This window comes from Zeugodacus cucurbitae, chromosome 3 (assembly GCF_028554725.1).
Source record: "Zeugodacus cucurbitae isolate PBARC_wt_2022May chromosome 3, idZeuCucr1.2, whole genome shotgun sequence".
NCBI lineage: Eukaryota > Metazoa > Arthropoda > Insecta > Diptera > Tephritidae > Zeugodacus > Zeugodacus cucurbitae.
In genome coordinates this window covers 25963998-25989221 of record NC_071668.1, presented here as the reverse complement: position 1 = coordinate 25989221, position 25224 = coordinate 25963998, and the positions used below count along the sequence as shown (strand labels likewise).

At 34.8% G+C, this 25224-nt stretch overlaps 1 protein-coding gene across 3 annotated transcripts in view; it reads right to left on the bottom strand.

Annotated features, from left to right (window-relative positions):
- LOC105214746 (serine-rich adhesin for platelets) overlaps window positions 1–15898 on the bottom strand; it is a 41833-nt gene extending 25935 nt beyond the window's left edge. For all 3 annotated transcript variants that reach the window (XR_003752516.2, XR_003752514.2, XM_011188340.3), the window contains exon 1: window positions 14674–15898. The gene's annotated coding sequence lies outside the window, so the exon portion shown is untranslated. The remainder of the gene's footprint in view (window positions 1–14673) is intronic.
- Window positions 15899–25224: the final 9326 nt, after the last annotated feature.

Genomic DNA, 25224 nt, shown 5'->3' with positions numbered 1-25224 from the left:
CTCTCTCTGCGATTGACAGGCGAAGCACAAGTGCCGCCGAATCCGTCCTAACAAAAGCGCGCTCACGAAAGGACTAAAAGCCTACAATGTCACATTGAAAGGACAGTGGAAAACGGGAAGTACGTAGAGCGCATGGCGCACAGTATTTGAACAGTGGGCGGAATATTTGGAAATATGAATAATAAAATATCGTAAATAAAATAAGAAATATAAATTTTTTTTTTTATATATTTGGAAATTGAAGGTGATATTATGTAACTAGACAGAAAGGAGATTAACACAAAACCAATATAAAATATAAATATAATAAAAATATACATACAAGTATATTTATTTTTTAGATGATTAATAATAAAATTTAGCTGGGAATTTTTACACTTAGAGATGTGAGAAAGTAATATTAACCAAACTTAAGTTTTTTTTATGTACTTTGTATTACTTCCTTTATAATTGCTATGTAGACATTTGTATGGTTCTGCCTCTCAACTCTTTCCAACTGTAGATTTTAATTGAAAATTAGTTTTCCTCGAGAACGTTACATATTTTCATGACTTAATTGAAAAGAAAGGAATTTTTTTTAAATCTCTTTGTAAGTCGATTTTTATACCCTGAACAGACAGGGTATATTAAGTTTGTCACGATGTTTGAAACACCCATAACCTTAATGTTTCTAGCAAACAACCCGGCTAAAAAGTAGGAGTAAAATGTTTTATTTTTTTTACTTACTTTTTCTTACGTCTTTAGATTTGCTTAAACACATAGTTACTAAAAGAAATGTACCTGTGAAGGGTATAATAGCTTCGGTACAGCCGAAGTTAACGTTTTTTCTTGTTTTAACTAAGAATAAACCTGACTTTTAACTTTATTTGCTAAAATCACAAAATTTTATTAACCTATTATTAGTGTTTTTTTATATACGTAATCTATATATATACATATAAAGGGTTTTTCATAAGGGACGCTACAAAAGTAGAACGATAGCGATGGCAAATGACGCCGTATTTTTTCCCGCTCTTTTGACATTTCTATTCAGTAAGGTTTGCTATTTCATCATGGAGAGATACACGATAAAATACCCGAAATTCGTAGTCAGTTGCCTCGACTTTAGGAGCGCCGACGTAGCTGATTTTTTGATGAATTGTTTCGTTTGGTGCGGTTTATGAGCCGGCGGCGTCATTGGGCCGTTCTTTTTCCGTGATAATCATTAATCAAAACAATCAAGACCGGCACTGTTAATGGGAATCGCTACCGCTCAATGATAACCGAATATTTTTGGCCCGAATTGGATAATATGGACTTGAACAATATGTGGTTCCAACAATTGTGTAATATCACGAAATGAACCAGACAATTGGTCGTCTCGGTCGTGCGATTTGTTAGACCGTTAGACTATTTCTGTGGGACTACATCAAGTCTATGTTCTATGGCAACAAGTCAGCGACGTGATGAACTTAGTACGAATATCGAAAGTGAAACAACAGCAGTGTAGGCCCATTTATGCTTGAAAACCGTCGAACATTGGGTTCAGCGCTCTTTTTTAGCGCTCTTCTGAAAATTACTTCATTACTTCTTGATATTCTAACAGTTTTGATTAATATTGGCCTGATAATGAAATTAATTCTACGCCAGATCACTCTTTTAATTACAATTAACTCAATAAAAATCCTAAAATATTGGTTATTTGTTGAACAATACAAATTAATCCAATATGGGCCACAACCGGAGGAAATCTTACTTCATCGAAGGTTTCCTGATCACACCTTTCCTTTTTTTGTTTAGTTCGAATAGACATTTAGTAATTCTCTAGAACAAATTTTTAAAACAATTTATTAAGACTACTAAATACCTCTCTTTTTTAATTCTTCATATTTGTTAATATTAATTCCAATTGTTTAAATTATGTTTACTTTTATAATTATTTCGATTAAAGCGCCATCTATTGGATCCATTTTATGTTAATGTATTTTTAATCATTAGAGATCAACCGCTTTTGAACTGGGTCAAAATCGGTACACAAATACCAATATTTTGCTTCACTTTAGCGTAATCTATAGAGTGTTCCCTTCATATTTTATGTCACTGCTAACAACGAAGAATACATTAATGCCATTTAGATATTATGCTGAATAAATTAATGTCATTTAGACATACGAGTATCTATTTCGACATACAAATTTCATTCTAAGCAATTGATTGATTTGTAGATTTCTAATTTCTTGTGTGTGACAGTCATCATCGAAGATCATGCAAATGACAATAGGTTGAATTTTAATTTATCAAAATCACTACGGAACCCAGCGATCAGTTCGATAAATATCCCAATGCATTATACAACAGTTACGGAGTTACTTAATTCTATTACATAAATACAACAGAAGCAACTCTAGAAAAAATAAATCATTCGACCTAAAAAACTAAAAAACTGTCAGGCTAGTATATATGCCCGAAATAATGCAATTGAAGTGCGTCAAATGCTTTAGAGCATGTTTCCTGAATAGATTATTATCGAAGATATATTGTTTTGTAATTTTAATTACAATCGGAAAGATTGCTTAAGGCTGTGTATGAAACATAGATCCTTCCTAGGACTATACCAAAATTGCATATGTTTCAAAGAAACACATAAAATGATCTATATACCACAATATGTATAAGGGCGCAATTATTTTTTTCATGCAATAGAATTCAAATCGATCTAAGACCTGTACTGGCATTGCTTTTGTTAGCAAAATCGGACACATTTGTCGAAATATGTTTTCATTCATGAGAAATTAAGTTAAATAAATTGTTTTCAGAGTAAAGTGTCGACGAAAAATCGGAAAAAGAAACAATTTTGTGCTTCAACAAAAACTGAACTAATGTTAATATTATATTATATTTACATTTTTTCAACTTGAATCTAGATGATAATGAATAAATAAGTGCTAGTAATCAATGGTCGAAAGAATGCACAATTAAGTGGAATTTCCTTAGTTGTCTTTAACAAACGCTAGTGACAACTCGATCATCTTACACTTTTTGGGGGTCTGAGTGACTTTGGTTGCATTTAAGACGTTTATGATATTACCAACCTCAATGAACTTGGGAAAATTAGCAAAGCTTTCACCGCTACACACATCATAATTTGGACCATGGAAAATCATTATATTGGCTTTTTGGGGTCTAGGCGAAATACTAAACTGGTTTTGGATAAGATTTTGAGCACTAGGTTCATTTGGTTTTCAGGAAAAGTTGTCCACTTTATTTCGTTATGTCATCTGTCATATTGACTTTGCTATAAAATCACTCATTTGCAAAGAATATGCAAGAGCATATTCGATATAAGGGGCCTTGAATATTTATATCTTATTGCTATTTTTTTTTTTTAATTTAACCAAAAAACCTATTCCTACTCATTTATAAGAGTAAGTGACATTATTATTATGATTGCATGTGTAGGTCGTGTTAAAAAAAAATTAGAAAATCAACAAAATACGCAACTGTCAATGGGTTAAGTCATGCATAAATATTCAAATCAAACAAAATAATTGGAATAACTTGAAATTATTATTGATGTATATACATATGTAAGTATATTCATAGTGATTTTTGATGTGCCTATTTATTAAGCCTATATACAGATGTTTACATCGTATATACTTATGTAAATACTGTTCTATGTAAATGCAGCTTTTATTTAGTGGGTAAACAATTTTTTGGAGCTTAGCAACTTTTGCAGTGACTTTCAGTGATGTCGCTGTTGATATTTTGATATTGTAAATGCAATACAAATTATATACAAACATACATACACACAGAAGACCTCAGAACGTACTTAAAGTATAAAGTAGATTGCTTAAGTGTAATCTTATTTAGTAATCTGTAAAAGCTTTAAGTATGATTTGCAAAAATTACTTGACTGAAAAATAAACAAGCGTGTAGGTATTTATATTATATATAAACAAGAATATAACTGCAGATTATACATATGTACATATGTATATGGAAGCACTATCTTCTCACTGATGAAACGGTGATGCACTAATTAGCCTCCACCATGCACCAGTTGTGCTGTGAAATATTTTGAATGAATTTACTGAGCATTTGCTTTCTTGACCCATTTTTTGCTATAGTGATAATGAATATACGCTGAGCGACATAACTGCTTATAAATATATATATTATTTATATGATGGCAGCGCTTAGATGAATACCGGAAACTTTGATGAAGATCATTGGCATGCACTGCACCGGGAGCTACGCGTAATAACGTTTACTAAATTATAGCTTATAAATGCTTCGCAAAAATGCGAAATAAACAATAATAATACTTACAGCTATAGAACACAAATAAACGGCACGTTTTTCACGTGCTTCTCTGGAGTCGTGCATTTTAATTACACATAATTAAGTGTGGTCGGCGTATTATCGCATGCTCAATGATAGAAAGGTGTAAATCAATATTTGATTTTTCGAGATTTTATGACATATTGCAAGTAAGGGGTAAATGGCTTATTATCTGTCTTACAGTGTGTTCATTGAGATGGATATTAGTAATGCCATCAACAATTAAATGAAAACAATGAAGTGAAATGAACATGACTTTTTAGACTTGTGGTTTTCAAGAAGAAATAAAAGGCATATTATTTAATGTTATGGCGAAGAATTTAGCTTTATTATAAAGATAAAGTTTGTTTTAAAGTGATTTTAGTAAAGTGATCGCCCCGACTGGCTCGAATAAATTACAGCCGACAGGCCCAATTTTCGAGCAATTTTTGCAACAATTGTGGCCGGATATAATTGCAATGAACGTCGTTCTGGAGTAAATCTGATCATTATGAAATTGCAAACCAAAGTGAGTATAAATCAAATAACACATGTCAAAGACATCAACTACGAAAAGAGTTTTGCCTCATTTCTAAAAAAACAACCGCTAATATAATTGTCATTAGTATCAAATATTCAATAATTTATTTTTCTGCATATTTATTAAATTTTTCACTCTCGCAACAGAGTTGCTAACAGAGTATTATAGTTTTGTTCACATAACGGTTGTTTGTAACACCTAAAACTAAAAGAGTTAGATATAGAGTCATATATACCAAGTGATCAGGATGACGAGTAGGGCAATATTAGGAAGTAAGTTTTTTTGGGAAGTAGGCGTGGCCCCGCCCCCAAATAGGTTTTTTCTAAACCAAACTTTCTGCAGTCAGTTCACTTACGTACGCCACCACACACCATGAAATCAATAATAACCACCAGAGTTTTTTACAAAATGGAAAATGGGCGTAGCATCGCCCACTTATGGGTCAAATACCAGGAAAATGGGAAAATCTCAGGAACTACTCGACAGATTTCAATGAAATTCGGTATATAATATTTTCTTGACACCCTGATGAAATGGGCGAAATCGGTTCACAACAAAGACAACTTCCCATGTAACTCAATTTTGAATTCCATCTTAACCTTTAACTACTGAGGTGGTGGTAAATTTTACACCTCGTAGTTTGTTTTTTAGTACTAGAAAAGTGGCTATGAAATAAAGTCCTTGTTTTGTTAAACTAGAAGTTCGATTTCTTTAAATTTATTATTTTATTCATTTAAAAATATGTTTTATTATTACAATTAAAAACAAATAAATTAAAAAAAATTTTCGTTGACAAAAATTATTTATAGATTATAAAGGGGTAAAATTTACCCCACCTCAGTAACTACGCCCAAATATTTCACCTCAGTAGTTAAAGGTTAATCCTTCACTTTATAATATATACATAAGGAACCAATGAGGATAGCGAAATAAAACAAATACTCTAACGCCCATAGAGTATATGATATGACATAATCGGGTCATAACCTTCCCTGGCCTAATATTAGGGGTTTCAAACTTTCAATGGACTTTATACTATATATGTATATAAATAAATAAATTGCGAGAGTATAAAATGTTCGGTTGCACCCGAACTTAGCCTTTCCTTACTTGTTCTATTTGATCTTTTGAATGTTTGTTTTAAAATGAAGTCTCTTGATTTTAAATTCATTGTCATTGTATCCTCCTCCTCCGCTCTTGTATCTCCTAATGTAAATTATCTCAGTCTCAGTCTTGTTAACAATGAACAAACGGAAATACGACATTGTCGATCTACGATGACCTAGCGAAACCAAATTTATATTTTCTAACCCTTCAACTGAGTACGCGATCACTAGATGAAACTCACATAAATTTGTTAGGAAGGAATAAGCCTGATTTGAAGCATTTTTAGATATATTTTTTTTAACCCTAGAAGGTCATCGCCATTTTTATAACGTAGAGGTCATCCCTCGTCGATTCGACGACGGCATTACTCAAAGTCCTCAATATATTATCCTACCTATCAAAACCTACTAAAATCAATATCTTCACATTAAGTGGTTTATATATCTTCTAAATAAAACAATATCAAACAGTTTTTCTTAAATCTTTTATTAAATAAATAAAATTTCAGCTCTGATTCATTTGGCTTTTGTACAAAATAAGCACTCGCGTCGTCGAAACGAAGAGGAATGACTTTCCAGGGTTAAATACAAATGAGATGCGCCTACATATATACTATTCGAAGTGAAATATATATGTATTCTTTTGGATTGATGTGATAAATCTATTACTACCTTGAGGCAAAGGTGCTGCATGCCACAGGTCATGGTGACTCCATGTGCCGCCGGAAACTGCGCACGCACTACTTTCGCTTAATAATTTGAGATTTTTGCGTGTGAATGCCGCTAAAAACACCCATTATCCACGAGGCAGAACCATAAATAACAACATGTTAGACACATTATGGGAACAACATAATTCTGTATTTGCTTGTATGTACGATGCAATGCCAACACGCAACCCAGAGCGCTATGTACACATAATGGCAAACGTTTAATGATGAAGAAAAAACGAAAAAAAGTCAACCACGAGCAAAGCACCAAAGCACCCAAGAACAGCTGAACAGCTGTAGACATTGGTAATTGACGTGAGTAAGTCAGTAAGCAAGTAGGACAACAGAGCGTTGCTATTTTAATGCCGCATGGCGAGGGGCGAACACACTGTGCCACTGTGCACTTAAGCGGTGCACAACAATACAACAACACAGCTTGTTTTGTTTGAGAAAACAAGTGGTTGCCGTGGCGTTGCTGGGGTGGGTGTGCGCAAGCTCACGCTGTGGGCTGACAACACTGTAATGGAATTTCCGTCTAACGCAACGGAAGTGGGATGCGACGGGGTGGATGGGTGAGCGACTCGGACAGCACACGGAGCGGTTGTGGTAGTGCCAACAAATGCACCCAGTGTGGATGGTATGGGATGACGCGTCTAATGGACACAAGCAAAAGGACATGAAAAGAAATAGAAGCAGCCACAAAGTGGAATGTATAAGTGGAGAAAAAAAATAAAAGCAAAATGACAATGTTGAAAGCAAAAGCGAAACACGCATGTCCGAAGACGATGCAAATGACAAAAGTGCTGCTAAATAAGTATGCGCATACATACATATATGTACATATGTATTTTCAAAGAATAAAAGTGAAAAGATAGTAAGTAAGTAGAAGTAAGTAGAAAAAATGAATAATGGAAAAATTGCGCACGAGAAGGCGCTAGCTGCAATGCACAAGCCATTTAAGTATGCGCATATTTACATAGATACAAGCAGAGATATACATACATATACATATATATATATAAAATTACATATTTACATACTTATATACCCAGTAGATCGAAGTTCTATATATACATATTGAATATACGCTATTGTATACGAAATTCTTGTGGACAAGGGGGCATAGGCCAGCGGAAATGAATTTAAATTAAGTGATCGTTGTATAACCAATTCTCACACTGTTTATCAACAAAACACACAACAACACCAACAACAAAAAGTGGCAGCAATTTAAAAGACAATTACGATATACAACCGCGCTGATAACGCGCATTAGCTGGCATTTAGGTAGAGAATAAGAAGGCAAATCGCAAAATCACACATACACACGCTCACTCAATGCCATAAAGCTGTAACTAAAGCGAAAAAAAAATCGAAAATGTTGCGCCGCCAAAGCAACAACAACAAAAACGTTAATAGTAAAAGCGACAACGTATCACTGACTGACAGAGCGCATTTGATGCAATCGCATGTGTGTAAGCACGTATGTGTGTATGTATGTACATAGGTGACGGGTTGAGGTTAGGGCAATGCGGTGTGGTGCACAATGTCACAAAAAACGACGGCTGATAAAAACAATAGACACACTGCGACAACAACAACATTAACAATTGAAAGTACGCAGAGAATGTTAAAACGATTGGCGTCGCAGACGCAGCGCATTGTAGTGGGAGAGCAATATGTAAAGCGGGCGATTATATTGCCGACAAACCAACCAACCAACCGACAGACCGCTTGACTGAGCCACGTAACAGCGAAAGGGGCACACAATTTACATGCGAAACGGTACGGAAAAAATCAGAGAATTTAAATGAAAATTGTGAAATGAAGGCGACAGCAGCGTTTACGCGACAATGACAAGCGCGCTCCAACTACACACGTACGAGGCGGCACAAAAAAAAAGAAAAAAAAAATAGAAAAAAAATTAAAAAAAAAGCAACGCAAAGCACGCTCATCACTGCATTACGCCGAAACAGCGAGCAAATCAGTCAAAGTACAGAAATTGACGAACAGCGACAAAAACAATAATAATAATAACAGCAATAATAACAGCAACAATGCATGCTACAATCCGCGGTAGAAACACAGCAATAATGGCAGTAGAGACAGCAAAAAATAGAAGAAAAAAGAACAACAACAATACAACAAAAGAGTCAGCAAAAAAGACAAAAGATGCGTTTAAGTAACATGGAAATGTTATAACACGAGTCAACGGAGGGGAAAATGTGGAGCACGTAGCAGTGTGGCGGCGCCGCAGTAGCCACGAACGCGCCGCTCGGCGCATATCGAACGGTGTGTGGTGCGAACGGCGTGCAGCGAGTAGGCAATCAAACACCCAACGAGCATTGCACCATTTCAGCACGTCAGCGTTTAAAACGCCGTTGTGGCGTGCTAGCTGGAAACTTAAGCAAAAAAAAAAATTAGAAAACAAAACAAATTAAGGTAGATATAAAAGCAGACACACTTATGCACCTGCATACATATGTACATAAATATGTCCATATATGCATATATGTATGTATTTCGATATGCATTCAAATGCTGTAGTGTAGACTCGCTAATTTGTTGTTACGCACGACGTTTACTACGGCATGATAAACCGTTTTTTAATCAAATAGTGGAATTGTGTCATTGTTTTAACAGCTCAATCAAATTTCTTTTAACATAATTAATGCTAATTATTTAAAATGTAACAAAAACAAATACACACCTCGAATACAATATGTCAAAATACATGCATATATGTAAATATATACATTTGTTTATTTTAGTAACAATAAACCCACATGATGTGCTTATATCGTATATACTGATCATGATTATTTGCCAATAGAATTGACCATTTGCGTACTTTTCTCAGAAGAAATAACTACAACACAACAAAATCTAGAAAAATTTGCTGTTAATTATATGACTTCTAAAAGACTTGATAGGTAGCTCATCCTTAATATCTAAACTAAGTTGGTGGCTACAACTAAGACACATTTACTACCAGTCATTCAGGGTTTATTTGTTTTTTTTTATGAAAATATGACTTTATTCTTCGACATAACCTTACTCTAGCGGGATACATGTATGGTTATTCAACATTTTCATACCGATTTGATAGCTTCAAGGAGCTCCTTATTTGAGTGGAACCTTTTTGTGAGGATATAATCGCCGTAGGCCAAATTTTTGAGAATTAATCACCGATGTCTAGTTTAAAACGGAATGCTTTCAATTTACCAGTAGTATCAGAGTTTTACAAAAACTAAGCACTCGTCGTGTTTAATATTTTATCAAAACACGAAAATCAATTTTTTCTATGGTAAACTGAGTCAATATTTTGAGAACGAACGGTTAAGGTTAGTACTCTAAGATAAGTCGGGATATTTTATTATTTATGACATGCTCTCGGTTAGGACCAAAACTTTTTAGTCCATTTAGTACAAACATACATACATACATATGTATTTGTAATTAGTAATTATAATTAGAACGAGTTAACTAAGTAAAAAGAGTTAAGTTTTGAAATGAATTTTGAAATAACAAGTAAGGAAATGCTAAGTTCGGGTGCAACCGAATATTTTATACTCTCGCAATTTATTGAAGAAATTTTATTAAGATAACACCCAAATTTACCTATAAATTCGGCACAAAGTTTAATAGAATAACGAATATCGTCCTATATAGTGTATGAGGGCTGAGGAAATTCCTGAACCGATTTCATTCATTTTCACCAGCAAGGTACACTATATTCAAGACTATACACTCACTTAATTTCGCTAAGATATCTCACATATTAATCAATACATATATGCAGATTAAAGCCCACCATATTTTTTAAAGGCCTATAATTAGGTATATGGGAGCTAGGAGATGTTATTATCCGATTTTAATAATTTTTGGAACCGAGACACACTATTAGAATAAACAATTTCCTCTGAATTACATTAAATTATCAGAGAGATTTATCCATATTTTCGGTTAAAATTTACCCTTAGGCGAGGAGTTCAACATGTTCGATAACAGGGGCCTTGAAAAGTTATAGTCCTTTTTCGACAATTTTTTTCTAAAGAGAAGCCAGAGATGATATGTACTATTTGTGTAAAGTTTTATTCCGCTATATTCATTGGTTCCTTATGTATACATTATAAAGTGAAGGAATCAGATGGAATTCAAAATTGAGTTATATGGGAAGTTGTCGTGGTTATGAACCGATTTCATCCATTTTTCACATGTGTCATCAGGGTGTCAAGAAAGTATTATATACCGAATTTCATTGAAATCGGTCGAGTAGTTCCTGAGATATGGTTTTTGACCCATAAGTGGGAGATGCCACGCCCATTTTTCATTTTGTAAAAATCTGAGTGCAGCTTTCTTCTGCTATTTCTTCTGTAAAATTTAGTGGTTCTGACGTTTCTCGTTAGTGAGTTAACCTACTTTTAGTCATTTTCAACCTAACCTTTGTATGGGAGGTGGGCGTGGTTATTATCCGATTTCTTTCATTTTTGGACTGTATTAGAAAGTGGTTAAAACAAACGACTGCAGAAAGTTAGGTTTATATAGCTCTATTGGTTTGCAAGTTATATACAAAAAACCTATTTGAGGGCGGGGTCACGCCCACTTTTCCAAAAAAATTACATCCAAATATGCCCCTCCCTAATACGATCCTATGTTCCAAATTTTATTTTCATAACTTTATTTATGGCTTAGTTATGACACTTTATAAGTTTTTGGTTTTCGCCAGGCGGATTTTGACTCGTCTCGTCATCCTGATCATTTTGATATATATAACCCTATATCTAACTCGTTTAGTTTGATGACTTACAAACAACCGTTAGGTGAACAAAACTATAATACTCTCTTAGCAACTTTTGTTGCGAGAGTATAAAAATGTTTTAAACAATGTTAAGTTAACTTTTCTATTCAATAAGATAAAGTTTCGTTGAGAAAATATATTTTTCTTTTTAAAAATATTTTTTTCTGTAGTCTATATACGCTAGTTATTTTATAGTTATATGTATTACTCATATAGACAATTTTTTATAATAAACAGGCAAATAAATTTTTTAGATTATAATTGAGAAACCAGTTTTTGGTAAATTCCATCAGCTGATTGCATTTTTATCAATAAACACAGCCAAATTTACAGCGTAGACAACAACCCGTAGAGCTGCATTCTAGTTTCAACTCGATTTGTATTCGATTAAAAATTAATGGTAAAATAAGCTTTTTCTTTCTTTTGTATAGTAAATCGATCTAAATCAGCACTTTGATCGAGCAATGACCGGTTGATTGAACAATTAACTACTGTGCGAAGAGACTGTTAGGCACTGTTAATGTCGGTTATAAATGGTGAATTGGCATAATTCCTAAAATTTCCAAAAATAAATAATGATATAAAAGCAATTTATTCAATATTAAATAATACAGAATGATCTACATGAGAATAACAGTTAAACTGTGCCGAAAAGGAAAGAAAACCTTTCCTTGTTTTTCAGTTGTGGATATCAAGTTAGTGTCAGTCCCACAAATAGGATTCCTCTTTTAATACAAACAGAATTTCAGCAATCAGTTCGGCAAATACTTTTTATGGTTTTGAATAAAAACTATATAAAAATGTCAAAAAATGAATTATATTTCAAAAACTCAAGTAAAAAGTGTCCATTATGGGGTTAGACTAATCCGAGTAATATTATCTAGTAAACTATATACATTTTTTTTTGTTATTTTTAAAACTTATCTGATTAGTTTTTGGTCACTGATTGAACCTTTTTTACAAGTACACTATTTTGTGAGGAATGAATGTAAGCCGATAAAACTGATATGGGCAATTAATATATATTAAGAACCCATTTCGTATTTTGTTTCATCAAGAACAGGTTCCAAGTATTCCAATCGGCCATAGATGGCGGTATTAAAATGACAATATTCAATTTTGTTTACACTCAAATACATTTTTATTAAAGCCTAAAAGAGAGAAATTCGATTTATTTAACTTCAGAATAACTAGCCAAATTAAGTACGTTTTTGTGCTATAGACGTTTAGGTTTCAAGCAAACTAACTATCTACGGTGGTGCTGGAGTACCAGTTAAATGGAAATTTCCCTACTGTCTAAAAATTGACAGTAAACAAAAAATAACTTTTACGCCTCCGTGTATATACTATAACCTATATTTGCGACTATATATCTAACTTTTCATTAACGAAATTAAAAAACAAAATTCCAAACATTTCGCAATTTGTATGTCTACCATTTTTTTGGGTTCTTATCACAAAAGCACTACTTTGTTATAACGTATGTACATACTATATATACCTATAAACATATATACTTACAAATATACATTTGTTTGTTATTTGAGAAATAGTCAGCTAGTTTAGAGTTCAGAAGTCTGCGTTATTGTTACCTTTGTACAGAAACATAATGCTTTGGATATATATATACATATATATATATTTGTATATATGTATGTTGACATAAATGTATCTAAAACCAGCACGTTTTAATGAAACACAATATTCTTTTTAAAAACTTTGCCGCCGGCTAGCAATAACAAGCCACTGATGATTCAAGTGATTCGCAGCAGCTTAAACTACATATATACATATATATAGTTGTAATTCCATAATTCGAAGTTCTCCATACATTGAACTCTTGAATTGGCAATAGAAATTAATTTTCATACAAATTTTACCTTTCATAACTCTCTAACTCGAAGTTTTTTTTTGGATTATGGTGTTTCGAGTTAGTGAAGTTCAGCTGTATAAAGTTTATCAACAAATTATGAAGCCGGGAAATTAAGTAGCGTTTCGCATGTTCACTTAGTAGTGGTGTAAACAATAATTAATAAATTATAATTAAAATTTTCAATAAGAAGTAATTATATGTCATTTGAAATATTTATATCGCAAATTTATCTACATATATACATGTATATACGCTAGTATGTATGCAGCTAGTTACAATTTCCTATCTATGTAAAGCTTTTCAAACACTTACATGAAGTCCATCAAGGTGGAAGTTCACACACACACACACATACACGTTTACATATTTCACATAACTAATAATAACAACTGTGTCAATTATCTGTTATGTACTGGTTTATCGCTTTGTTTACAGGCCATTAAATTAAAGCGTGTCACTTCCTTTTTGTTTCGAAAGGGTGAGGTGTAAGACGTCTTTGATAAAGTTATTCTGCCGCTCGAAAACAGTTACAACGCAACGCACCCACAAAAAAAGTATGTGCTGCTGTACTGTGCAACGGTATTGATAATGTGAAGGTCAATGTTAGCAAATACTTGGCCTATAATAATTCTATAAGTGCTGCTCTTTAATTTTTATTTAACATTAAACAGAATAATGTTGTGGCCCGCATTTTATACGCATATTAACCACTTTGTTAATTATTTTGACACACTGTATGCCAGCGTCAACGCTACGATAGTGGCGCTGATACCCATGGCAGCGTTCGATACACACACACATATCCACATACATAGGTGGCAACGGTGAAAAGAGCAACGAATGCACGAAAACAAAAAATAAAAGCGAAATCAGCAAAAGGTAAAAAAAAAGTATACAAAAAATAAAAAAACAATAATAACAACAAATGAAAGAAAGATAGGTTGGTAAAGTCGACGACAATAAATTACCACAAGCCACGGCAGCACCGAAACCACTCATTTACATGTTTACACACAAACATATTCATATACAGACATATGTATGTGTGTAGATATATGCATAGTAAATAAATATATAAAGCAAAGCAGGGCAGCGCCGTTGTGCCGACGCTGTTGGCGGTCGATAGCTACGAATATTGTCAATTTACACATGAATAAATATGTAGGTATGTAAATGTGTTTGACTACCGCTGCCACTGCCACTGCTGTTGTTATTGTTATTGCTGGGCAGTCAGCACTGCCAGTGGCTGCCTAATCAAGCGTACAGCAGCGCTGCTCAATGCTGAACAGCCGTTGTAGTTGGGGGAAATTGTTGCCCAATTTACATTTGTTACTTACCTATTTGCTTGCGGTTTCGCCCCAAAATGCCGCTCGTCCACCACCCCGACGCGCCTTCGACGAAATATTGATGGCGTCCAGTGTTGTTGTTGCCGCTACTATCACCGCAGTGCAAAGTGTTGCTTGTACTGTTGCTACTGTTATTTTTTAGGCACACCGTTATGTTTTTTGTTGTTATTATGATTTTTTTATTTTTTTTGCTTAAATGCAATTGCGTTGATGGCAATTGAAATTATTAAATATTCTTATGTTGTTAAAGCTATTGTTGGTTGATGATTGTTATATGTTTGCTGTTTTTGCTGCTGCTGTTGCTATTGTTGTTGTCATTTTATTTTGAAACTCAAGTTGTATTTTCAACATTGCACTTTGAGCGACAGCTCTTTTTTTGTACACTGCTCATCAACCTTACACCTTATACATGCGAGTACATATGTACATATGTAACTCCCCCCGCGGACACCACTTGGCAATCAGTTGAACGACAGCGCGTCGACAGCGACTGTTGTTGTTACTCTTGTTGTTGTTGTTGTCGGTGTTGACGTTGTGACGCAGCCAGTTGGTGTTTTCATTTTATGCGCGCGCTATTGCGTTTATATTTATGTTGCGATTCTACTTTAATATTGTTTTTCGCAAACTTTGCACTTTGCGCTTTTTTGCTCTTTGTTGCTTTTTTGCCACTTTACCTTTTCGCCTGCTCAATGCAATTTGTATCATTTTCCATTTCCACACACACACACATACATACACTTACACACAAACAACAACAAAACAGCCGAGCGTTCAAACACAATTACACGCACCACAATTTTAGTTGTTGTTATTATTATTGTTGTTGTTGCCGCTGCTATTTTTTAGTTTGAGTTTTTCTAAAATCTGCGCGTTGTCACTGATTTTTCACTGTTTTTCTGCCATCTTCACTTCAAGGCTGAGCGCCTATTTGTATTTGGCCATGTACGAGTATGTATGTATGTAGTTGAATGTGTGCATTTCGCAAGCGGCAGAAACTTAAATTGCAAATATTTCACTTAAATTCTGTTTTCTGTTTGGAGTTCTAACTGCGACACATCTCGCAACAGCATTTCCAAACGTCAGCAAATTATACGGTACAATACCAGCGCGCAAGTATGTAAAATAATAAGCGAACCCAATCGAAAGAAACGAATGAACGAACGTACGTACGAGCAAGCGAGCGTACGTTTTTGCTGCTGATGCGCCACGGCAAACGAACGAGGAGCGAATGTCGTGACAATTGTGCTGCTATCATCCAATAAGCTGGCAGCGGCAACGACAGCGTAAATTGCAATTGCCGTTGTCGCGTCGCGTCGTGGAGCGCTCGTTAACACAGGTAGCAGCAGCAGCGCCAACAACAACAACAACAGCCAATACGGTAAACGTATGCACACAGTTACGGATTTTGTGAGCGTTGAGCAGCGTAAAAAAGTACAGCAAACAAATCAATCAGCACCTAAAAGCTATAATGTACTATACAAATTGGAGAAAATGCTTGAAAAGTAATTGAAGAAAGAGTGAATCGCTGCTCTATGCCAGCAACTCGCACACAAATACATATCCGGTAAACCGTTAAGTTAAAAGGGAAATAGTAAATATGGCGCTCACTGAGTATCATGGAGTTGTTGGTGCTGTCATTTCTCTCTGTATACATTCTAGGGTTGCCAGAAGATAATACTGTAATATGTTAAATCTTTAAACAAGGAAACAAATAAAGGAAAATATATTGTGACGTACATGGATGCTAGAATAAACTAGAATCGACAATCAAAATCGATAACTTGCCAGATTTATCCAGACATCAATATTCGTAGTTGCTAGAATGTTCGAGTGGCGATATATTGCCAGCAATCGACTATATAAGGGCTGCCGGACTGGCAGCAAGACACAGTTCTAATTAGAGAGTTGCCGAGTAAAGTGCAAGAAATTAGAAGTAAGAAGTTGTAAACTTGTACAACGAGTAATAAAGTGTTAAGTTTGTTAAATTAGAAATAAAGATAAGTGTATATCCATTAAACAGTGACTTTTATTTGACAATCCAGTGATCGAACTCAAGGTAGAGTTTTAGAGTAAACGACAGATTTTGGAAATCCGTTACAATTGGTGTCAGAAGTGGGATTGACAAATAAAATTCCATAGGAAATAATGGTTAAGTTCAACGATTTAAAGATACCACAACTCAAAAAGGAGCTGGAACAACGAGGCTTAGCAACGAATGGGTTGAAAGCTGAGTTACAAGCTCGGTTAAGAGAGGCAATGGAAGAAGAAAACATCAACGTGGACGAATTTGGTTTCGAATCGCTGTTAGAGGAATCGACAACGAAAATAGAGGAAAAGGAAGACAATCCATGTTCATCAGGAGTACAGGACATGAAGATGGTTCTGTCTGCATTGTCACAGATTTCGTTGCAGTTGACGGAGATGAAAGCAGAGCACTCGCAGTTATCAACACAGATATCAGCTGAGGTGTCAGCACAGCTAAAAGAACAGGAAGCACGCATATCGACACAGGTGACCGAACAAATATCAGAATTGTCAACACAGATTTCGGAAGAGCAAGACAAGATTAAGGCTGATGTGGAAGAATTGAAAGATCGTTTCCGTGACCTGCAACTAAATCGACCAATGGTGTCAATAGGTTCTGTCAAAGTCAAATCTCCATCATTTGACGGCACAACTCCGTTCCAGATTTTCAAACTCCAATTCGAAAAAACGGCAGTTACAAATAATTGGAACGAAGAAGAGAAAGTCGCTGAGTTATTTGTCGCCCTAAAAGGGGGTGCTGCAGAAATTTTACAAACAATTCCTAATTGTGGATCAAGCAGCTACGAAACATTGATGAGTGCTGTAGAAAGACGGTATGGAAGTGAGCACCGGAGACAAATTTTCCAAATCGAACTGCAAAATCGCAAACAGAAAGCTAGTGAGTCTCTGCAAGAATTTGCTACGGAAGTGGAAAGGTTAGCTCACTTGGCTTATGCGCATAAGTCCGCAGAATATATAGAGGATATAAAAATCCACAGTTTCGTTAATGGTATACGAGACGAGAATACGCGCTATTCTGCACTAGCATGCCCAAAATTGACATTTGCAGAAACAGTGTCCTTTGCTCTTACGCACGAAACTGCCTCTTTACTTAGTAACAGAACATTTAAAGCTCATCGTGTAGAAATAGAAGAGCCTGCCTGGACGAAGAACTTTTTGGAAGAAATGCATAAAATGTTGGAGAAATCTGGAGAAACACGTAAGAAAAATGATGGTGTGGTTAAATGCTTCAACTGCGGGAAAGGCGGCCATATTGCACGTAATTGCAATATGGAATCGAATCGACCCAATTACCTATCCGGACGGAAACGCAAAGCTGAAGAAGACCAACCAACTCTGAAAAGCACCCAATCGTTAAACTAAAGCGAGCCAGACGGAAGGGGCGCGTGCTGGCTCCCTCAATTGAATGCCCTGTAATCTCTGTCTCTCAAATAAATAGAAATACGAATCGGTCGGATCTAGTTAACAAGGAAGTAAAACCACTAGCTGGTGCAAAGTTACGTACTGCAACTGGAGATGATGCTCAAGTTCTCGGGGAAGTAACGTGTGAAATTGGAATAGGAAAAATAGCCGTGTTACATAACTTTATAGTGGCAGATATCGTCGACGAAGTCATAATTGGAGTAGACTTTCTAGCCAGTAAAGGAATCAAATTAGACATGGAAAACAAAATTATGACTTATACCAATATGGAAGTGCCTCTTATGTTTGGTTATGATAACAAATGCAACGTTAGACAAGTGTTAATAACAGAAAATCAGAAGATTCCACCAAAATCAGAAGCAATTATTTGGGCAGAAATAGATGGAGACTATGGGACGGACACGTTGTGGGTTGTTGAAGGCACAAAAGAATCTATACCAAACTTACTTATAGGAAAAACCCTGGCTATGACACGACAAGACAAAAGAGTTCCAGTAAGAGTCCTTAATGAGTATAAGTCACCAGTCACAGTCTCCAAAGGAGCTATATTAGGGCAGTGTCAGGAGATTGAGACCGTAATAAATTGCGAAACAGATTTTGAGGTTAATTCCAGTTGTAAAAACGCTATTTCAAACGAGATTAATGCATGGACCAAGGAACTTGAAGTAGACCATAAAAAGAAGGCCAAAGAACTTCTTCTCAGATACTCCACCATATTCGACAAACATGAATCCAAACCAGGTAGAACCAAAATTGTGAAACATTCCATCAACACCGGAGATGCAAGACCAATCCGCCAGGCTCCTCGCAGCGTTCCATTAGCCAAACGTGAAGTTGTAAGCCAGACCATACGTGAAATGAGCGATAGCGGCATAATTGAACCATCATCGAGTCCATGGAGTTCACCTGTAGTACTTGTGAAGAAGAAAGATGGTAACATGAGGTTTTGCGTGGACTACAGAAAACTGAATGATGTCACGAAGAAAGACAGTTATCCATTACCTAGAATAGATGACACCCTAGACTCACTATCAGGCACGAATTGGTTTTCAACACTCGATTTAAAAAGTGGCTATTGGCAAGTGGAAGTAAACGAAGAAGACAAAGAAAAGACGGCTTTCAGCGTTGGAGATGGTCTATGGCAATTCACTGTAATGCCCTTTGGGTTATGTAACGCTCCTGCCACTTTTGAGAGGCTTATGGACCAAGTGTTAAAAGCATTGCACTGGAAGACATGTTTGGTGTACCTAGACGATATCATCGTGTTGGGTAAAAGCTTTGATGAGCATCTCAAAAATTTGGAAGAGGTTTTCCAACGCATAGCCAGCGCTGGTTTAAAACTGAGCCCAAAGAAGTGTTCTCTGTTCAAGAAGGAAGTTAGCTATTTAGGGCACAAAGTGACTACGAAGGGCATTTGTACAGCTCAGGAAAAGATAGAGGCAGTAAAAGATTGGCCCAGACCTAAAAATTTACATGAATTGCGGAGTTTCCTTGGACTGTGTACGTATTACCGACGATTCGTTCCAAATTTCGCCAGCGTAGCTAGTAGCCTCCATGAACTCACGAAGAAGAACAGAACCTTTGAATGGAATGAAGAACAAGAATTGGCCTTCCAAACTCTGAAGGAGAGATTATGTACTGCGCCAATGTTAGCATATCCAGTTCCAGGCTCAACGTTCGTTTTGGACACGGATGCTAGTGGCTATGCTGTAGGTGGCGTTCTATCACAAGTGATTGACGGGAATGAGAAATTGGTCGCGTATTATAGCCAGACGATAAGTCAGCCAGAGAAGAATTATTGCGTAACGCGAAGAGAATTACTGGCATTGGTGAAGTGCATAAAACATTTCCATAAATATCTGTATGGACAGCGATTTCGAGTAAGGACAGATCACGCAGCATTAAAATGGCTTCTGCAATTCAAGAATCCAGAAGGACAGTTGGCACGGTAGATTGAGAGACTCCAAAGTTATGACTTCTCTATAGAACACCGAAAAGGTAGTAGTCATGGGAATGCGGACGCGATATCCCGTCGTCCTTGTAATTTAGAATGTCGACATTGTTCAAGAGCTGAGGCCAAAGAAGACATTATAGATGTTCGATTAATGTCAATAACTTCGACAGAAGGCTGGGATCCAAAGGATTTACGAAAATGTCAGCAAGAAGATCCAGATTTGGAACTGGTAATGCATGGAGTGGAGCTGAACAAGCGTCCAACGAGAGAAGAAATAGCTGCGGAGAGTCCAGTTGCAAAGGCATATTGGGCACAGTGGAACAGTTTAAAGTTGGTATCTGGCTGCTTGCATCGAGTATGGGAAAGCGAAGATGGACAAAGTTCCCGAACTCTTATAATCGTTCCGAAAGTAAGAATTCCTGATGTACTGAAGGAGATGCATAACGGTCCAAGTGGAGGGCACATGGGAATCACAAAAACCTTGGAAAAACTTAAGCAAAGATTTTATTGGGTTGGTTATCGGCAATCAGTCACGGAATGGATTGCTAATTGTGCTGAGTGCATTAAAGCAAAAGGGCCGAAATCCAGGAGTCACGGCCAGATGAAGCAGTACAATTCGGGCGCCCCATTTGAACGAATTGCCATGGATGTAGTCGGTCCGTTTCCCAGCAGTAAATAAGGAAACAAATATGTTTTGGTAGTTATGGATTACTTCAGCAAATGGCCAGAAGTATATCCAATTCCTAATCAAGAAGCTGAAACAGTAGCGAATGTATTCATCAATAATTGGGTAACAAGGTATGGTGTTCCAATAGAATTACATTCTGACCAAGGAAGGAATTTCGAATCAGCTCTAATCCAGGAGATGTGCCTAAAATTGGGTATACGGAAAACTCGTACAACAGCCCTACATCCGCAATCCGATGGAATGGTAGAACGTTTCAATCGAACTTTAGAAGAACATCTAAAAAAAGTGGTAGACAAGTATCAAAAGGATTGGGATACCCATATAGCTTTGTTCCTGATGGCTTACCGGTCTGCTGTACATGAAACAACGGGGCAGACTCCAGCAAAGGTAATCTTTGGTCATCATCTTCGGTTGCCGATTGATTTAAAGTTCGGAATAAACGCAAATGGTGGAAAGAATGTTAGGGAAGCCAACAGTGTCCTAGAAGATGAAATGAGGGAAATCCATGCTATGGTGAGACAACGGACACAAATAATGAGTGATAAAATGAAGGCAAAATACGACAAGGCAATGAACTCCGAAGGATTTGTGGAAGGAGATTGGGTGTTGTTATATAACCCACAACGGAAGAAAGGATTGTCTCCTAAATTTCAATGCAGTTGGGAAGGACCATACCAAGTTGTTAAACGAATCAATGATGTGGTGTATCGCATACAGACAATTGGAAGGCCCAGGAATAAAATGAAGGTGGTTCATTTAGAACGGCTCGCAGCTTTTGGTTCTGGAAGTAGGTCTAATCGGGACGATCAGACTTAAGTGGAGAGCAGTGTGACGAACATGGATGCTAGAATAAACTAGAATCGACAATCAAAATCGATAACTTGCCAGATTTATCCAGACATCAATATTCGTAGTTGCTAGAATGTTCGAGTGGCGATATATTGCCAGCAATCGACTATATAAGGGCTGCCGGACTGGCAGCAAGACACAGTTCTAATTAGAGAGTTGCCGAGTAAAGTGCAAGAAATTAGAAGTAAGAAGTTGTAAACTTGTACAACGAGTAATAAAGTGTTAAGTTTGTTAAATTAGAAATAAAGATAAGTGTATATCCATTAAACAGTGACTTTTATTTGACAATCCAGTGATCGAACTCAAGGTAGAGTTTTAGAGTAAACGACAGATTTTGGAAATCCGTTACAATATGTAATTAAACAATGTAGATTTATAGTTTGATTTCAATTTGTATTTATTTTTTTTATCGTATTTATTATGGAAATGACTAATTATTATTAGTATTACTGCAGCTTTTATTTTCGAATTGAAAATTACAAACGATATAAAATTTAAAATCAACACGAACGCTGTAGAATCGAAAATTATGATATATTTTATATCAACAAAAGTACTAATATAAATGAAACTACCAACAGAATAACTACGATTAAAAATAACTGCCTTACTTAATACATAAGCTTATTTATTAGCTAGCTCGTTGAAAACAGGGGAATTTTTACAACTTTTTTTAATATAGACAATCATATATTTCATTTAAACAATTCAGCTTATTAAACATACATATTTCAACTGCATTTTGTGAAATTTTTATTTAAAAATTCCGAAAACTCAGCCGTTGGTGCCCCATCTCCCATGTCGAGTCGAAAAAAAGCTCTTGCCGTGGAGACCATAACTCATTATTGGCTCAACTAAAATCAATAAACTTAGAATAATTCGATAGTACATGGATAAAAATGAACGAAGGAAGAGAGTAAATATTAAATTATGTATTTTATACACTTTTAACAAAACAAACTAATTTCTTTGGTAAAATATGAGCTATATATTCGAAATAATACTTGTAATAAAAAAGAAAAATCATTCGTTTGTTATTTTAAATACATGTGCATTTGAAAAAAATCGCTTTATAACTTTTCGATAAATCATGTCCACCGATTAGTTTTGAAATAAGCGAGTTTAAAGTTTTACACTCAAACTGACATCGGCTGATGTGCGGAACTTCCAAAGGGTCTTAGAATTTTACTCGGATCGATATGTTATTTTAAACATAATATATTATTTAATAGATCCAGGAAAAACAGCCCGTCCTCAAGCATCAAATTTTATTGAATGAACGAATGAATTAAAAGATGACTAGAGAAATCATAACTGAGCAGATAACAACAGTTACACTGAAAACGCGATTTCAAGCTCGAAATATTATTTTGTTCGTGGATAATGCAGAGTCACTTCCAAGTCACCATAATCCACAAAAAAACTTCGAGTTAGGAGACTTCGAGTTATAGAATTTTCATTAAAAATATAATTTTTCCAAAAGCTGTAAAATATAGATTTATACCCAGTTTTATTTATTTACTTCGCATAAAGTTTTATATTCATGTATACACATGTATTCTGTAATTTTATTTGTTGCAGTTTGCTTTTGTTTGGCTTTTCGCGTCTGTATCCCATGCCTTTGTTAGATGATTTATGCAATTCTCTTTTAAAATTCTGCCTCGACAGTAAAATTTGAAATTTTGTATTATACCCTGATCAAAAAGTTGGATTTATGGAAGGAAATTTGTATGACCAGTGACACTTCAAGAGTACAAGTTATGGAGAACTTCGAGTTATATAAGTTCAAGTTAGGGAAGGAAATTTGTATGTAGTTGAAATGTCGAGACTTGCTAACAAAAATCGATACAGCGGATTTGGCTTCATATTCCACTGGGCACTTACTGATGATTTTTTTAAATTGATAAAGTTGTCTTTACTGAAGACAATTCTAAGGAAATACAAGTAGAAAACGAGCTTGCAGAGATGTGTGAATCCGATGACGAAGCTCTTGAAGAAATTGCTAAGCCAATAGCATTGTGCAAAGAATTGGAACTCTATTAAAACATTTTGCCATAGGTGATTTCATAATATTCAATCACTGTAAATGTTAAACCAATCAATGTCTTAGAAATATACTATAACTAAATTTTTGGCATTGTGACGTCATTTCCCGAAAAGGATACATCCGCGTTAAGGGATATTTAGTTAAGGCCTTAAATATATGTATATATTTAGCAGATGTTTTTACAAAACGAAAAATGGCTAAAAAATTTCGAGACATTAATTGAAAAAATTCCTCAATGTCCCCATGACATTTTTTCTTGACTAAAATTTCAACAAGATCAGTTGAGTAGTTCTCCGACTTTAAAAATATAATTTTGAGAAAAACGCGTTTGAAGCTTTGCGTAGACAATATATCTGCTACCCTGGATCACGCTATTGCTTCCAACTACATGTATTTGCAAATCTATTACTCGGATATACTTGTTAATAAGGCAATAAAAACATGTAACTCATTAATAGACATCGAAAAGCGAATTTCACTTTCAAAATGTCAATAAGTTCAGTTTCAGATAATATATAAATTTTCAGTAAAATATAAATTCGTTCAAACCAATGAATATTTTTTCCAGGTATACGTAAAAGAAAACAATAGACAACTCATTATGCCTGAGGTTACCTAAACAATTAATAACTAAATTATTGCGGACCTCTATTAATCCCTTTTTGTTTTTGTAATTTCTACCTGTAATTAATGTGGATTTATGTCGTAATATTTTTGGTATTCAACATGGCGGGTCTATTCATAACAAGAGTTATTTATATTTTACCTTTAAATCGTTTAATACTGTAAATTGACTTTTTTCCACGAAAACTGTTAGTTAAGTTGTTACTATAACAGAATTTATGTATACTCAAGCATTATTAACAATATTATAATTACTAATTATAAATTTATCTCATGTATTCAGATAAATGTTTGTGAGTTTGTAATAATAATCAATATGACTGAAGAAAGTTTTAAATTATCTATTATAAATTTAAAAGTAGATATATCTAAAATAAAGATAATATTTTATTTTTAATATTAATTTACATTATTATTTTCCAATATAGAAAGTCCATATTCTGCATGATTTGCAATTTTATTTTATTTGTTTAAAATTAAATTTGGTTAAATGTTTATAACATCTTTTCTTATTTCTGAAATGTATATAATTATTATTTATAAAAAAACTCTAAATTAAAATTTAACTAAATATAATACTATTTAGTTAAATAACGGCAACAACACTTTTTAAAAATACATATGAAATTAAAAAATCAAATATTATATATTAAATCAAAACCAATTAAAATTAAATAGAAAAAATTTAATAAATAATCACTTAAATAAATCATTCATTTAATAAATAATATTAATTTATATATATAGATGATTTATTATATTTATCTACATTATGGATATTTTCCATTCACATTTACGTCTGGCAACATTATTTTAGTCGGTAGATAATTCCTCAGGTAAATGAGTGGCTTTTGGCTTTCCGCCATCTTTGTTTTGCTTGGTATAAATATTTCGCATTTTGTCTAAGCACTT